This window comes from Panthera tigris, chromosome E1 (assembly GCF_018350195.1).
Source record: "Panthera tigris isolate Pti1 chromosome E1, P.tigris_Pti1_mat1.1, whole genome shotgun sequence".
NCBI classification, from domain to species: Eukaryota; Metazoa; Chordata; class Mammalia; order Carnivora; family Felidae; genus Panthera; species Panthera tigris.
The window spans coordinates 33,191,569-33,209,771 of NC_056673.1; the positions used below are offsets into that span (position 1 = coordinate 33,191,569).

At 41.2% G+C, this 18,203-nt stretch overlaps 1 long non-coding RNA gene and 1 other non-coding gene across 2 annotated transcripts in view; both read left to right on the plus strand.

Moving 5' to 3' along the window:
• Positions 1-18,203, plus strand: part of LOC122233697 — a 69,983-nt gene that overhangs the window by 31,704 nt on the left and 20,076 nt on the right. The window contains exon 3 of the long non-coding RNA XR_006211364.1: positions 16,743-16,856. This is a non-coding gene — a long non-coding RNA (uncharacterized LOC122233697). The remainder of the gene's footprint in view (positions 1-16,742; positions 16,857-18,203) is intronic.
• On the plus strand, positions 14,076-14,182 carry LOC122233815. Its single transcript, XR_006211547.1, has one exon. It is a non-coding gene; the product is annotated as a U6 spliceosomal RNA (small nuclear RNA).

Consider the following 18,203-nt stretch of genomic DNA (forward strand, 5'->3'; position numbering starts at 1 on the left):
GGTATTTACCTATAGAATATGAAAACACTAATTTAAAAGGATATATGAACCCCTATGTTTATAGAAGCATTATTTACAACAGTCGAATTATGGTTGCAACCCAAGTGTCCATTGATAGATGAATGGATAAAGATGTGAGAGATAGATAGTGATATACAGATATAGGTAGATAAATAGATAGATAGAAACACACACAGACACAATGGAATATAATTTTACCATAAAAAAGAATGAAATCTTGCCATTTTCAACAACATGGGTGGATCTAGAGAGTATAACACTATACAAAATAATTCAGTCAGAGAAAGACAAATAGCATATGACTTCACTTATGTGAAATTTAAGAAACAAAACAAACCAACAAAGGTGGGGAAAAAAGAGACAAACCTCCCAAAACAGACTCTTAATTACTGAGGACAAACATATGGTTATTAGAAGGGAGGTGGGTGAGGAAATTGATGAAGTAGGTGAAGGGGATTAAGAGTACACTTACCTTGATGAACACCGGGTAATATATGGAATTGTTGAATCACTATGTTGTATACCTTAAACTAACACAACACTGCAGTTAACTACACTGGAATTAAAATTAAAAAAAAAAAAGTGAGTGGTAGATGAGCATAGACATTGGAGTAGAATCAGCAGAAGATATATTCTAGGGGAGTTGAGTAGAATCTTAAGAGGACAACATGATTATCAAGCAGCCATGAGGACTCAGTAGAGAGCAATCTATGAAGAGCTGAGGTGGCATGGTTTTATAACTTTTTATAGCTATCTAAGAGTAGGAATAGAAAGGCAACTAGTGGGAGCTTCTGTACCTTGTCATTTTGCCCAATAATTGTAGAACTGATATGGTATCTAGGGATTTCCACAGTATACACAATCTATCAAAATGTAAGGAATTCTAGGATGTAAAGTAGCACTGATCTGATAGATCCAGCTGAGAAGCTCTGCCTTTTGTTCAAGTACTGGAAAAAAAAAAAAAAAAAACACCGAGATCAATGAAAGTCTAACCATTAAATCAGACATACGAGGTAACAGAATCAGAGTATCAAAGCTGGGCAAAAATTAATTCTAATGTTTCCATGAATTTTTGAGCTATTGATTGGGTGATTGATTGAATGATTCAACAGGCTTGAAGCACATACAACGTATCAGGCACTGTCTTCAGCTCTGGGGATGCAAAAATCTCAGATGAGCAGAGAGATAAGGCACAGAAATCTGAAGCAACTTAATGAAGGTCCCACAAGAAATTTATGGTAAAACCTCCTGAGTCCTGGTCTATGCTTTTTGCCTTATGTCCAATTTCTTATATTTCTCTCCAATCAAGTGCTAATTTATTTTTTCCAAATTAGATTAATTTCTTTGAAAGTCCTTGGATCTGTTGGCATTTTCTAATTTGTTCTGATTTTATAGGTTGTTTCATTTAATCAAAATCCTGTTTCTCCAACTATAAAACGATAATGTAGCTGTAACGTGCACTTTCTTATACATGATAATAAGCATAAGAGATACAGTCACCTGAGTTCCTTGGAGAAAGTCACTATGGAGACAAAAGCCGATATTCAATATTGCGAATAATCTCATCTTCTCTTAGCATCAAATGTTCATTTAAATTGCATGAAATAGAAAAATGCGGCTCCTTTAAAATTCCATTGTAGAAAGATATCCATTCTGATTTAGCTGTGTCATAAGAGTAGGAAACACCATTCTTTGTACTTGGAACAAATAGAAAATGGCTGGTTTCGTGTCACTAAAAGGCAACTCAGGTAGATTGGCTCTATCAGCAGGACAGGAAGAAGACCTCTTCATATGAAAACAGTGATGATATTTTGTTATACATGCTGGATTCTCTGGGAAGTAGGTGTGCCCTGCTCAGTGCAAGTTAATCCATTTTCTCCACCCCAGTGGTGCTAGATTGTTTTATTTTTTTTTATCACCTTGGTTGCACTGGGAAATGCATTTTCCAAAACTTACTTTCCTGTAAGGTTCTGGGTCAGAGGAAGTTGCATGATTTGGGTGAGGGATAAGTGGCATGATTATTACCCTTTGTAGTTGGTCATTGGCTAAAGGTAATGAGAGACAGATACAGAGGTACTGGCAGGTTCCAGTCTTCCCAGATATTTTCTCAGCTGCCACCCCAGCTGTGGTAGGCAGAGGTTTAAGGAAGCCCCAAGGTTTTTGCTCCCTGGTATACCCTCCTTGTGTAATACCCTGCCCTTGAGTGTGGGGGAAACTGAAAATAATAGGGTATCATTCCCACAGCTAAGTTCCTATCATTTGACTTTGAGTTAAGCAAAAGCAAGCTTATCTGGGGTGGGCTTGACCCAATCATCAGAATTTTTAAAAGAAGGTTAAGTGTCAGAGAGGCTCATTCCTACCAGCCTTGACAACAAAGCTTCCCTGAGGTCTACAGCAGCAAAGAAAAGATTTCTGCCAACAATCACATGAACTTGGAAGAGACCCTAAGCTTCAGATGAGACCCCAGCCCTCTCGGACACCTTGGCGGCAGACTTGTGAGACCCTAAGAAGACGACCAGGCTAACGTGTGTCCTGAACCCTGACCCACGAAAACTGTGAGATAATAAATGTGTGTTGTTTTAAACCTGTAAGTTTGTGATAATTTGTTACATACTAACAGATAATATATCTGTTCGCCAAAAGAAATCCAAGGCCCACCCTCTCAGATGCCTTGCTGAAAATTCAAAGACAGTAGCCATGAAGAGCAAACACATTCATAGACTTCTTTTTTAAAAATTTTAATTTGTATTTATTTTTGAGAGAGAGAAAGAGAGAGAGCACAAACATGGGAGGTCCAGAAAGAGAGGGAGACACAGAATCCTAAGCAGACTCCAGGCTCTGAGCTGTTAGCACAGAGCCTGACGTGGGACTCGAACTCATGAACCGTGCAACCATGACCTGAGCCAAAGGCAGATGCTTAGCCAACTAAGCCACCCAGGTGCCCCCCAAAATTAGAAAGTTTTTATAACTGCCTTAAAAGAAAACCTTGTCTCCTGTAACCACAGGCACAAGATTTCTGAAAATCAGACAAAAAGTCGAATCCTGTGGGTGACTTAAATACAATGCAGATTGAATCCACAACTGCATAGCTTTTTATGTTAAATTTAGAGGCAGGATCTTGAAAATAAGGATGGAGGGATTTAATGGGCAGATTCTAATGAAGCTGAGCACATCATACCCTGAAAATTCTGCTGAGCTTCCTTTTCCAATAGAAGCAGACTGCTCCCTTGTCTGAAGAACCTCCTGAATTGAATTCTCCTGAGGTAGTTACTTATAGGGCACTGCTGGTCCTCCTCAAGACCTTCTCCCACCACCTGTCATTGCTTCCAGGCCCAATTCCTTCCAGGACCTAGAAGACCAGGTGCAAAATACAACCCGTGAAAAGGAGCCACTTGCTCATAAAACAAATTGCATGATTGTTCCAATTTACATTGAATGGTTAGAGCCAAAGCAGCAATCAGAATGGTTGAAGCCACAAAGATCATTGATGTTGACAAATTTATCATATTGTCCTAGGGACTAAAATAGAAGGGCAGAAAAAATTAGAGTTTTGACTCGTGTAAATGAAAAAAAAAATTCTAGATCAAAATGAGATATGTCTTGAATGGTCAAAATACAGCCCCCAACTAATTCTCAGACTTGAGCCAGTTTACAGACCTAGTCACTTGAGTAAAGAGGAATCCAGGTCCCCTTAAGAAAGGAATTTATGCACTGCTAAAGATTTATACCTCAAATCCTTCTCCTGGTTTTCTCCAGTGTGCCCAGTGACCATTTACCAAGATGACTTATTGGGCAATATCTTTGAACTGACACTAATTTCTGGTGACCTAAAATGTCACTGTGATCTACCAGTCAGATTACAGGCTTAAGGAGGCCCTGTGCTTATGAAGTTTTGGCCCAGGTCTATCTCATAGTGGGTACAGGGGGCCCCCAAACCCAATCTGTGCCTACCTCCTCTGCTCCAGAATTTAAAGTTAGTACCCATACTCAGAAACTGCAGAGTCCCCACACTGGTTTCCAGACGCATAACACGAGGGCAATTCTTGTAGGAGAGGTCACCTGGAAGCCACTAGAATTGACTCTACTTACCAAAATAATAAGCCAAAGCAATACTGAATTCTTGGAGAGATTGCAAATATTACTGTCACCCTCAAGGCCTCAGAAAATAAAGAGTGGTGATTCCTACCACATGCCTAGTCCACCTTCCTATCTAGCCTATACAGAAGACAGAGGAATCTTCTAAAAATGTCAGAGGATTATTGTCAACTTAATTTAGTGAGAACTGCAGTTGCAGCTGATGGAGTAAGTCAACACATCCATGGCACCTGGTATCCAGCCATTGTCCTGATGAATGCTTTGTATAGAACCACCAAAACCGCTCTCTCATCTTGAGCCATTTTTAGCAAGGTCACAAAGAACATTTTGTGTGCATGAAGCAGTATCACCTGACAATTGTTTTATGGAATAGATATTTCCAAGTATGACAAAAAATGAACCTAATAACAGATTCATAAAATTCCTAATCTAAGTCTTTTGAGCCATTCTTAAGAAGATAGAAGTTCTGGAGTTCCGGAAGATGGCGGCGTAGGAGGACGCGGGGCTCACAGCGCGTCCTGCCGATCACTTAGATTCCACCCACACCTGCCTAAAGAACCCAGAAAACCGCCAGAGGATTAGCAGAAGGGAGTCTCCGGAGTCAAGCGCAGACTAGAGGCCCACGGAAGAGGCTAGGAAGGGCGGCGAGGCAGTGCGCGCTCCACGGACTGGCGGGAGGGAGCCGGGGCGGAGGGGCGGCTCGCCGGCCAAGCAGAGCCCCCGAGTCGGGCTGGCAAAAGCGGAGGGGCCGGACAGACTGTGTTCCGACAGCAAGCGCGACTTAGCGTCTGGGAGGTCATAAGTTAACAGCTCTGCGCGGAAAGCGGGAAGGCTGGAGGACAAAGGGAGGGAGAGCTGCTGAGCCCCCGGACAGACGGCAGAGCTCAGCTTGGCGGGGAACAAAGGCGCCAGCGCCATCTCCCCCGCCCATCCCCCAGCCAAAATCCCAAAGGGAACCAGTTCCTGCCAGGGAACTTGCTCGCTCCGCGCAAACACCCAACTCTGTGCTTCTGCGGAGCCAAACCTCCAGCAGCGGATCTGACTCCCTCCCGCTGCCACAGGGCTCCTCCTGAAGTGGATCACCTAAGGAGAAGCGAGCTAAGCCTGCCCCTCCAGCCCCCGTGCACCTTGCCTACCCACCCCAGCTAATACGCCAGATCCCCAGCAACACAAGCCTGGCAGTGTGCAAGTAGCCCAGACGGGCCACGCCACCCCACACTGAATCCCGCCCCTAGGAGAGGGGAAGAGAAGGCACACACCAGTCTGACTGTGGCCCCAGCAGTGGGCTGGGGGCAGACATCGGGTCGGACTGCGGCCCCGCCCACTAACTCCAGTTATACACCACAGCACAGGGGAAGTGCACTGCAGGTCCTCACCACGCCAGGGACTCTCCAAAATGACCAAACGGAAGAATTCCCCTCAGAAGAATCTCCAGGAAATAACAACAGCTAATGAACTGATCAAAAAGGATTTAAATAATATAACAGAAGTGAATTTAGAATAATAGTCATAAAATTAATCGCTGGGCTTGAAAACAGTATACAGGACAGCAGAGAATCTCTTGCCACAAAGATCTAGGGACTAAGGAACAGTCACGAGGAGTTGAAAAACGCTTTAAACGAAATGCAAAACAAAATGGAAACCACGATGGCTCGGCTTGAAGAGGCAGAGGAGAGAATAGGTGAACTAGAAGATAAAGTTATGGAGAAAGAGGAAGCTGAAAGAAAGAGAGATAAAAAAATCCAGGAGTATGAGGGGAAAATTAGAGAACTAAGTGATACACTAAAAAAAAATAATATACGCATAATTGGTATCCCAGAGGAGGAAGAGAGAGGGAAGGGTGCTGAAGGGGTACTTGAACAAATTATAGCTGAGAACTTCCCTGAACTGGGGAAGGAAAAAGGCATTGAAATCCAAGAGGCACAGAGAACTCCCTTCAGACGTAACTTGAATCGATCTTCTGCACGACATATCATAGTGAAACTGGCAAAATACAAGGATAAAGAGAAAATTCTGAAAGCAGCAAGGGATAAACGTGCCCTCACATATAAAGGGAGACCTATAAGACTCGGGACTGATCTCTCCTTTGAAACTTGGCAGGCCAGAAAGGCTTGGCACGATATCTACAGTGTGCTAAACAGAAAAAATATGCAGCCGAGAATCCTTTATCCAGCAAGTCTGTCATTTAGAATAGAAGGAGAGATAAAGGTCTTCCCAAACAAACAAAAACTGAAGGAATTTGTCACCACGAAACCAGCCCTACAAGAGATCCTAAGGGGGATCCTGTGAGACAAAGTACCAGAGACATCACTACAAGCATAAAACATACAGACATCACAATGACTCTAAACCCATATCTTTCTATAATAACACTGAATGTAAATGGATTAAATGCGCCAACTAAAAGACATAGGGTATCAGAATGGATAAAAAACAAGACCCATCTATTTGCTGTCTACAAGAGACTCATCTTAGATCTGAGGACACCTTTAGATTGAGAGTGAGGGGATGGAGAACTATTTATCATGCTCCCGGAAGCCAAAAGAAAGCTGGAGTAGCCATACTTATATCAGACAAACTAGACTTTAAATTAAAGGCTGTAACAAGAGATGAAGAAGGGCATTATATAATAATCACAGGGTCTATCCACCAGGAAGAGCTAACTATTATAAATGTCTATGCGCCAAATACCCGAGCCCCCAGATATATAAAACAATTACTCATAAACATAAGCAACCTTATTGATAAGAATGTGGTCATTGCAGGGGACTTTAACACCCCACTTACAGAAATGGATAGATCATCTAGACACACAGTCAATAAAGAAACAAGGGCCCTGAATGATACATTGGATCAGATGGACTTGACAGATATATTTAGAACTCTGCATCCCAAAGCAACAGAACATACTTTCTTCTCGAGTGCACATGGAACATTCTCCAAGATAGATCATATACTGGGTCACAAAACAGCCCTTCATAAGTTGACAAGAATTGAAATTATACCATGCATACTTTCAGACCACAATGCTATGAAGCTTGAAATCAACCACAGGAAAAAGTCTGGAAAACCTCCAAAAGCATGGAGGTTAAAGAACACCCTACTAACGAATGAGTGGGTCAACCAGGCAATTAGAGAAGAAATTAAAATATATATGGAAACAAACGAAAATGAAAATACAACAATCCAAACGCTTTGGGATGCAGCGAAGGCAGTCCTGAGAGGAAAATACATTGCAATCCAGGCCTATCTCAAGAAACAAGAAAAATCCCAAATACAAAACCTAACAGCACACCTAAAGGAAATAGAAGCAGAACAGCAAAGGCAGCCTAAACCCAGCAGAAGAAGAGAAATAATAAAGATCAGAGCAGAAATAAACAATATAGAATCTAAAAAAACTGTAGAGCAGATCAACGAAACCAAGAGTTGGTTTTTTGAAAAAATAAACAAAATTGACAAACCTCTAGCCAGGCTTCTCAAAAAGAAAAGGGAGATGACCCAAATAGATAAAATCATGAATGAAAATGGAATGATTACAACCAATCCCTCAGAGATACAAACAATTATCAGGGAATACTATGAAAAATTATATGCCAGCAAATTGGACAACCTGGAAGAAATGGACAAATTCCTAAACACCCACACTCTTCCAAAACTCAATCAGGAGGAAATAGAAAGCTTGAACAGACCCATAACCAGCGAAGAAATTGAATCGGTTATCAAAAATCTCCCAACAAATAAGAGTCCAGGACCAGATGGCTTCCCAGGGGAGTTCTACCAGACATTTAAAGCAGAGATAATACCTATCCTTCTCAAGCTATTCCAAGAAATAGAAAGGGAAGGAAAACTTCCAGACTCCTTCTATGAAGCCAGTATTACTTTGATTCCTAAACCAGACAGAGACCCAGTAAAAAAAGAGAACTACAGGCCAATATCCCTGATGAATATGGATGCAAAAATTCTTAATAAGATACTAGCAAATCGAATTCAACAGCATATAAAAAGAATTATTCACCATGATCAAGTGGGATTCATTCCTGGGATGCAGGGCTGGTTCAACATTCGCAAATCGATCAACGTGATACATCACATTAACAAAAAAAAAGAGAAGAACCATATGATCCTGTCAATCGATGCAGAAAAGGCCTTTGACAAAATCCAGCACCCTTTCTTAATAAAAACCCTTGAGAAAGTCGGGATAGAAGGAACATACTTAAAGATCATAAAGGCCATTTATGAAAAGCCCACAGCTAACATCATCCTCAACGGGGAAAAACTGAGAGCTTTTTCCCTGAGATCAGGAACACGACAGGGATGCCCACTGTCACCGCTGCTGTATAATATAGTGCTGGAAGTTCTAGCATCAGCAATCAGACAACAAAAGGAAATCAAAGGCATCCAAATTGGCAAAGATGAAGTCAAGCTTTCGCTTTTTGCAGATGACATGATATTATACATGGAAAATCCGATCGACTCCACCAAAAGTCTGCTAGAACTGATACATGAATTCAGCAAAGTTGCAGGATACAAAATCAATGTGCAGAAATCAGTTGCATTCTTATACACTAACAATGAAGCAACAGAAAGACAAATGAAGAAACTGATCCCATTCACAATTGCACCAAGAAGCATAAAATACCTAGGAATAAATCTAACCAAAGATGTAAAAGATCTGTATGCTGAAAACTATAGAAAGCTTATGCAGGTAATTGAAGAAGATATAAAGAAATGGAAAGACATTCCCTGCTCATGGATTGGAAGAATAAATATTGTCAAAATGTCAATACTACCCAAAGCTATCTACACATTCAATGCAATCCCAATCAAAATTGCACCAGCATTCTTCTCGAAACTAGAACAAGCAATCCTAAAATTCATATGGAACCACAAAAGGCCCCGAATAGCCAAAGTAATTTTGAAGAAGAAGACCAAAGCAGGAGGCATCACAATCCCAGACTTTAGCCTCTACTACAAAGCTGTCATCATCAAGACAGCATGGTATTGGCATAAAAACAGACACATAGACCAATGGAATAGAATAGAAACCCCAGAACTAGACCCACAAACGTATGGCCAACTCATCTTTGACAAAGCAGGAAAGAACATCCAATGGAAAAAAGACAGTCTCTTTAACAAATGGTGCTGGGAGAACTGGACAGCAACATGCAGAAGGCTGAAACTAGACCACTTTCTCACACCATTCACAAAAATAAACTCAAAATGGATAAAGGACCTGAATGTGAGACAGGAAACCATCAAAACCTTAGAGGAGAAAGCAGGAAAAGACCTCTCTGACCTCAGCCGTAGCAATCTCTTACTCGACACATCCCCAAAGGCAAGGGAATTAAAAGCAAAAGTGAATTACTGGGACCTTATGAAGATAAAAAGCTTCTGCACAGCAAAGGAAACAACCAACAAAACTAAAAGGCAACCAACGGAATGGGAAAAGATATTTGCAAATGACACATCGGACAAAGGGCTAGTATCCAAAATCTATAAAGAGCTCATCAAACTCCACACCCGAAAAACAAATAACCCAGTGAAGAAATGGGCAGAAAACATGAATAAACACTTCTCTAAAGAAGACATCCGGATGGCCAACAGGCACATGAAAAGATATTCAACGTCGCTCCTTATCAGGGAAATACAAATCAAAACCACACTCAGATACCACCTCACGCCAGTCAGAGTGGCCAAAATGAAGAAATCAGGAGACTATAGATGCTGGAGAGGATGTGGAGAAACAGGAACCCTCTTGCACTGTTGGTGGGAATGCAAATTGGTGCAGCCGCTCCGGAAAACAGTGTGGAGGTTCCTCAGAAAATTAAAAATAGACCTACCCTATGACCCAGCAATAGCACTGCTAGGAATTTATCCAAGGGATACAGGAGTATTGATGCACAGGGGCACCTGTACCCCAATGTTTATAGCGGCACTCTCAACAATAGCCAAATTATGGAAAGAGCCTAAATGTCCATCAACTGATGAATGGATAAAGAAATTGTGGTTTATATACACAATGGAATACTACGTGGCAATGAGAAAAAATGAAATATGGCCTTTTGTAGCAACATGGATGGAACTGGAGAGTGTGATGCTAAGTGAAATAAGCCATACAGAGAAAGACAGATACCATATGGTTTCACTCTTATGTGGATCCTGAGAAACATAACAGAAACCCATGGGGGAGGGGAAGGGAAAAAAAAAAAAAAGACGTTAGAGTGGGAGAGAGCCAAAGCATAAGAGACTGTTAAAAACTGAGAACAAACTGAGGGTTGATGGGGGGTGGGAGGGAGGGCAGGGTGGGTGATGGGTATTGAGGAGGGCACCTTTTGGGATGAGCACTGGGTGTTGTATGGAAACCAATTTGACAGTAAATTTCATATATTAAAAAAAAAAAAAAAAGAACCACCAAAACCAATTTACTTTTATCTGGCAAGGCTAGTCCCATTCGTTGTCCTACCCCATGGTTATACGGTTATATCAACTCCTAATTGCTGTATCATGATGTAGTTTGCAGGGTCCATGATTGCTTCTCCTTTTCTTACACTGATCCACTATATCGCTGATATCACATAACATTGCTTCTAACAGAAATCTGACCAGTGCAGCAACAGCCTCACACTCACAGTCTACTGGTATCATCATGTCCCCTAACACCCTGAAGTAGCCAAATTGTAGAATGCACTTTTGCAGACTCAGGGCACTAGTTGGATGGCAACACCTTACAAAGGTTGGGTTGATCACCTCAAAGACATGGTAAGTACCCTTTATTTGCAACCAATATACAATGCCATCGTTCATTCACAGATCAGGGATTCCAGAGTGGTCACACACATTTCTCCTGGTGATCACCTAGCCAAAAATTTCCCCAACCTCATAATGTTGTGCTCTGCTTATTTACAAATCTTCGTTCCAAGAGAAAAAAGGCTTATTTACAAGTCTTCATTCCCAAGAGAAAAAGGTTTCCACTGGGAACATAGTCATTATGCCATTAAAATAAAGTTGAAACTGCCATGTGGTCACTTAGATCTACCTGAGCAAATGAAACAATGGGTAAAGATATGGTTACTATACATCCGGGTGATTTATCCTATTTATTCTCTGACAAAGATAAATTAAATTGCTTTCAATACAATAGGAGCAGAGAGGAGCATGTCTGGAATGCAGGAGATCCTCTGGGGCACCTCTTAGTTGTTCCATGGCCTGTGGTCAAAGTTAGTGGAAAACTAAAACAACCCCATACAGAAATGAAGGTTTTGGTCACCTTGATAGAAAGGAACCAGTGTTACAGAACCAGGCTGGAACCCTGGCAGAAAAACCAAGAGGCACTCGGAGATCTTGGTGGATTGGAAATTTATTTAATACATGTGGGCTCAGAGAAGACCGTTTCACCAAAGATCTGAGTGCCAAATGCAAGTGGGGAGGGTAATTTATAGTTGTCAGCTTCCATATCTGTGGGGGTTTTTGTGCGTGCAGCAAAGGAAGAAGAACATGGAGTAGGGGTCTCTAAGCTAGAAACCAGAGTTTGTTTTAGCCCCAGCGGCCAGTTTTGGCATACTTTATTCACTTCTCAAACACCAGGACCAGCTGAAGTGCTTGCTGAGGGTAAAAGGAGTATCAAACAGGTATTAGAAGAAAGAAGCTGTAACCACCAGCTGTGGTCTTATAAACAACTGAAGAAAAACAAACCATAGTAGCTATAAATGAATACTTCTTATTTTGATGTGAATATATCTGTATAAAGGTGTTAATTGATTCTTTTTGTTTTTTCCTCCTTTGTCAGTTCTCTTTTTCCCATTCCATAAGTCAACCTTATAACTCAGCATTTAAGTAACAGGATTGTCAAGGGGGAGTGTGACTTCACCAGAAGGGGAATAAATATCACCCCCAAAACAGTTAAAGTGAGAGTTTATGTATTTTCCCTTGGAGGGAATGTTAGTGTGTCTACGATTTTACAAGGGGATGATTAGATCATGTTAGGCAGAAGCCTCACTTTGCTATTGTCCTTATTGGGAAGTTTAATATAGGTAAAGGAGGTGTATATGTATGCCAGCTGGGCAAGGGGTTGACTGGTGGGTTGATCTATTGTCAACCTGGTTATGCTGAGAACTGTTTTCCAGACTCTCCTTTTCTATGTAATTCTGGGTTAGAGTTTGTCAAAAATCAAGTAGTGTGAGATTTTGGAGGTAGAAGCAGCAACCATCATTCTAAGAGGTTAGAGATGTTGCAGATAGGTACAGAGCTCCCAGGAGATCCCAACCGGTCCAAGCTCTTACCCGCTTAGCACCCAGCTCTCATTCCCACTTGCTGATCTTGCTAACTAACAGCACCCCAGGCCCACCACCAGATTCTTTGTTGCAAAGTCACAGAGCTGAGGGTCACAGTTTCTGTGACCTTCCACAGACAAGGGCACATCTTCTTTTTTTAAAATATTTATTTATTTTTGAGAGAGAGAGCACAAGCAGAGGAGGGGCAGAGAGAGAGGGAGACACAGAATCCGAAGTAGGCTCCAGGCTCTGAGCTGTCAGCACAGAGCCTGATGCGGGGCTCAAACTCATGAACTGTGAGGTCATGACCTGAGCTGAAGTCGGATGCTCAACTGACTGAGCCACCCAGGTGCCCCAAGGGCACATCTTCTGAGGCACACGGAACCTCTGGATTTCCCTTTAAGCTCTAACTCACTCCCTTGCTCCTAGGATGGTTTATGACCTCTCTCTGAGCATTTAACTCCCCTTTCCAATCCTTAGTTCTCTAGTTCCTCTCTCTAATATATAAAGATATAATTCCTATAACAAATCCCTTACCAGAATACTCAGACTGCCTGTATTTCAGATTGAACTCTGACTGCTACAACTAAAAATACTCTAAAAATAATCTTCATTTCTTTTGAAAATCAGCAATAATTTTATACTGAATTTTATACTGAATTCAGAATACCCCTAATATTGGGGCACCCAGGTGGCTAAGTCGATTAAGTGTCTGACTTTGGCTCAGGTCATGATCTCCCGGTTAGTGAGTTTGAGCTCCACATCGGGCTCTGTGCTGAAAGCTCAGAGCCTGGAGCCTGCTTCACATTCTGTGCCTCCCTCTCTCTCTGGTCCTCCCCTACTCACACACACACACACTCTCTCTCTCCATCAAGAATAAACATTAAAAAATTAAAAAATAATTTTTAATTAAAAAAAAGAATATCCCTAATATCAGTGTCAATGCTCAAAACAGAGAAAACTATGAAGAGCATACTCCCCTTAATTCTATGAATTTGCTAACCTGGCCTGTACAGAATACATCATTCTCACTCTCTGAAAAATGTTTCCATGTCTTCCGGTGAATTTTCACCAGCAGACTGATGAGATGCTTTTCTCAGGGTAGTGGCTGTCTGGCCAACGCAGCCACTATGATCAATAGTATTGATTCTATCCAGGAGGCCAGAACTGGAGAGTATGAAAATCTATTCCAGCTTATCTGAGTTAGGCTCACCACATGTGCAATTTCTCACTTATTAAGACTGACCACAGAGGTTCAGAAGACAGAGGCAAGAATTGAAGAACCTGAGCATTGATATCTAGGAGGAAATTCAAGAGTAATCTTGAATGTCTATAAAATATAATAGAAATGATTTAACATGTAAATTATTTAAATAGTTTACCCTGGCACAGAGACTTTCAGTAGCTGCCATAGTACAAATGCTCACCAAGCTCCAGGTAAAATGTTATCACGTTGAACAAGCATGAATCTTGGAATGAAATTACAAAGCCATTTTATGTCACCTTTCATTGTTTTTACCCATTTATTTAGTGAGGGTTTGTCTTCTCCCACCCCTATAGAAAATTCAGGCACATCTCAGACATTCTTAATAATTTTTCAGTGATAAAATATTGTTTCAACTTCAGAATGGAAATGTCCATTTTGTGTGTTCAAAATTGCAAACGTCTGTAAAATTAAGGCTTCTGCTCATGCTCACTTCAGCAGCACACATACCAGAATTGGAACGATACAGAGAAGGTCAGCATGGCCCCTGTGCAAGGATAACACGCAAATTCATGAAGCATTCCATATTTCCAATGGGTGATGGGCATTGAGGAGGGCACTTGTTGGGATGAGCACTGGGTGTTGTATATAAGCGATAAACCATGGGAATCTACTCCTAAAACCAAAAGCATACTGTACACACTGTATGTTAGCCAATTTGACAATAAATTATATTAAAAAATAAAGGAAACACATATCTTAAAAAAATTAAGGCTACTGCTATCTCCCCAACCCCTTCTTTCCCCCTCATCTCTATAAAAGCCTGGCACAAGGGAAGAAGGCTGGCCTCTGGTCTCTTTCCCCACCACTGTTTTATCCTTCAACACCATCTGTTAACTAAAGTTTCTGACCTCTTTGGGTTGAAACATGAGGCATAAAGAGAGGAAAAGAGTTAAGGAAAGTTTTTACTGGAACAATGGCTTTTCTCCAGACCTGGCAGATGTCTGAACTGACTATTTCTCCCATGGTGCTCTCAGGGAATCTGTGAGTTGCCACCTGCAGTTCCCTTGATCTCTGTTCTAGTTGGTCTGGTCACCTATTCTATTTTTACCCTCTGAAAATTGGGTGATACCTTCAGTTCATCACTGCTGATGATTATTTGCACCTCCAGGCAACCCTCTGACTCTTCCCCTGCTTTATCTTACCCATCACTGGTCCATGAGAAACAGTCATGCATTCTTCCCCTGATCTGTGTTGGGAGTGCAGACTCAGTACAGTCACTTCTATGTCTCTTGTATATAGCTAATTAAGGCTATGTCTTACACTATCCATTGCTCAGCCAGGAATCAGACAACAGACCAGTGTGTGTGTGTGTTAACTCTGAGTGGTCCTGGTGAAGCCCCTTTCATGGGCACAAGGTGAAGGACAGGTACAATCTACCCCTTCCCTTGAGATGGGTAGGAGAGCTCAGTGTCCACCAGCAACCTTTTCCAAAATCCTCTTTACAACGTCTTTTTTATTTAAATCCTCAGTTCGTTTAAATCTGCTTGTTGTGGATGAGGATCTGAGAACTGTCATAACCATCTAACCTCTTTTCAAACACTCCTTCCTGTGAATTCTCCATTATAAATTGTTATGCTTACTTTGGTGTTTGATACCTATTTGTTCACATCCTAGGAGAAAATTCCACTGTAAAATACCATCACTTAAAGCAATTCATTTCTTGGGGCACCTGGGTGGCTCAGTCGGTTAAGCGTCCGACTTCGGCTCAGGTCACGATCTCACAGTCTGTGAGTTCGAGCCCCGCGTTGGGCTCTGGGCTGATGGCTCAGAGCCTGGAGCCTGCTTCCGATTATGTGTCTCCCTCTCTCTCTGCCCCTCCCCCATTCATGCTCTGTCTCTCTCTGTCTCAAAAATAAATAAAAACGTTAAAAAAAAGGCAATTCATTTCTAAAATCACTAATTCTTACCCAATTCTATGCCTCAATTCTTGATCCATTCTCTCAACTTCTCTAGTTGAGAGAACTAGAGTTCACTGTTTAAAGTATAATTAAATTCTCAACCACTTCAAATAAATGTATATTTCTTTCAGACAGTTCATGACATTATAACTATGATTTCTAGGTCTTAGCTTCATTTATTTATTCATTCATGTAAAATATTTCCCCCCCCAGGTCATCCTATGTGCAAGTCACAATGCTGACCATCAGGACATCAAGGGTCATTAGACTATAACCCAGACACAAAGAGATAACACAACTGTTAAAATTATGAGAAGAGTATTTGAGAGAAACTCAAGTCACACAGAAGGAACAGGAGTTACTAGAGGAGAGGATGCATGAACAGAATCTTCAAAGAGCAGTAGAAGTTGGGGAGTAGAGAGCCGTTCCTGAGAAAACAGGAAACATACAAGTCAAAGTAGAGAGGCAAGAGAAGGGATGGAATAATGATTAGCCAAGAATGGTTCAGTATGCATGGAACACATGGGGTGTAAGGCAGGCCATGTTGATCAATGAACTGAATAAGTATACCAAGGGTACGTCTTATAGGAGTTTTCATGCCTGTTAAAGTTCAAAATTTATGTTGAAGGCAACTGGAAACACCACTTTCTAAGCAAAAGTGTTCTGTATTTCTAAATCTGTATTAAGATTTAGATTTTAGAAAAATCATTCTAACTGAAGGGCTACTAAAAATTAGGAGGGTAATGAAATATACTATGACAAAGCATTGACGTTCTTCAAAGCCAGATATTACAACAGGAAAAAGGGGGGTGCTGAAAAGATATTCATCTTTGCAAAAAAAAATCAAGAAAGCAAATTAAAAATGAGATATTACTTTTTATTCATAAGATGAAAATTCTGTAATGTCAACTATGATGAGTGTTAGGAAATAATCTCTTACAGGGCTATGGGGGTGCAAGTTGTTAGAGCCATTTTAGAAGACAATTTGGTAGTACCCACTAAAACTGAAAATGTACATACCCTATGACTCAGCAGACCCTCTTCTAAATGTCTTGTATCACAAGCACTCATGTGTGTACAAGAAAGTAGCACAAGGATGTTCAGAACTGCATTATGTGGGACAGTAAAACCTTGGAAACTATTGTAAAGAGATGCTTTGAGATACAAATAGGATATTTCCTTTTTTCCTAGAACTGAAGTACACAACTGAGAACCAAAGACATTAAGCGCCTTGCACTAAGTACAGAGAACTGCCCAATAGAGGGTGCCAGCCCTCTCCCCCTGGAGCCAACACAGAGACAACAGGTCAGTAGAACAGACATGTGACACACCCTCCCACCCCATGGTCATATAAAAAGAACTGGGAGGAAGAGGTTCTTCCAGTTCCCATACCCACAAAAAGAAAGGCCCTGAGAATCTCTGGGACTGTCAACAAGAAAGGGAGACTGATATTTTATCTCTGGATAGATTTCTGCTTAGTCACCAGAGAGTCCTCACTCCAACTGCCAGGGACACAAGGGATGGATGGACAGCACAGAAGGGTAGCCCACTGGGGGCAAGGACAATCCACTCCAGTCCACATTCCTGCAAGTCTAGAAAGCAGATCCTACTTTGGCTCACTAGAATCAGAGTCCAGGGCCACAGATGGGAAGGAGGTGGAGCCCCGTCTTCAGACTGCTACAGTGTGAAACCATAGAGGTGTGCTCTGAGCTTTACTGTCAGAGGCTGCTACCACTTTCCACTATGAAATCAACGAGCTGGGAAAGTGCTTACAATCGACCCAAGAGAGAATCTCCATCTTAAACAGATGATGTGTTTTATCCCCCTCTCTCCTTTTAGCCAATACCAGGAGAGAGAAGAAGGAAAATGAAAAATGGGGGCAACGTGGAGGATGAGGGTTCATGGGCAATCTACTCTGCCTCCCTCTGCCCAGTCTAAATGCTTAGAGCCACATGCTGGTCTGAGTGCAGTGGGAAGGGATATTGCTTTGAATAGAATATGAGATTACGGTGATAAAATGTACATTACTGAGTCTTAAAGAACTGAAGTGTAACTGGTTTAATAACAGAATGGGACTTCACTGGCTCAAATGAGCTGTCATTAAGGGATCCCAGTACTCAGCAGGAGGGAGCAGAAGGAAGCTTGACAGAGCACTGCTATTGTAGTTATTGGAAAAAAAAATTCTCATATACCCAGGGCTGAGACTTCTTTTTAAATAATTATACAAACTAAATGTCTAACACCAAGAGAAAGGATAAATCTATATGTACATACACTGTGACTTCAGTAGTTCAAAGGAATGAAGTAGCTCAAAATTATCAATACAGATAGTTCAGAAACACGTTGGCTGAAAAAAAGAGGTGAAAAACAATACAGACACGAAACCGCATTATACACTTTCCATGGACAGAGATATAGATATATAGATACAGAATGTAATTTTTGGAAGAAGACTCTTTAAACACATGCTAGTTCTTAGGGAAAAGAAATATATAAATACCGAAAGGTCAAAGTCAAGACAATGTACTTTCTTTATTAAAAGGAGGCAATGTATTCAAACACTACTTATGTAACCCAAACAACTTATGAAAAGATAAATTTTACCAAAATCTAAACAAGGGTTAATTCTGTGTGATGGAAACTTGAATAACT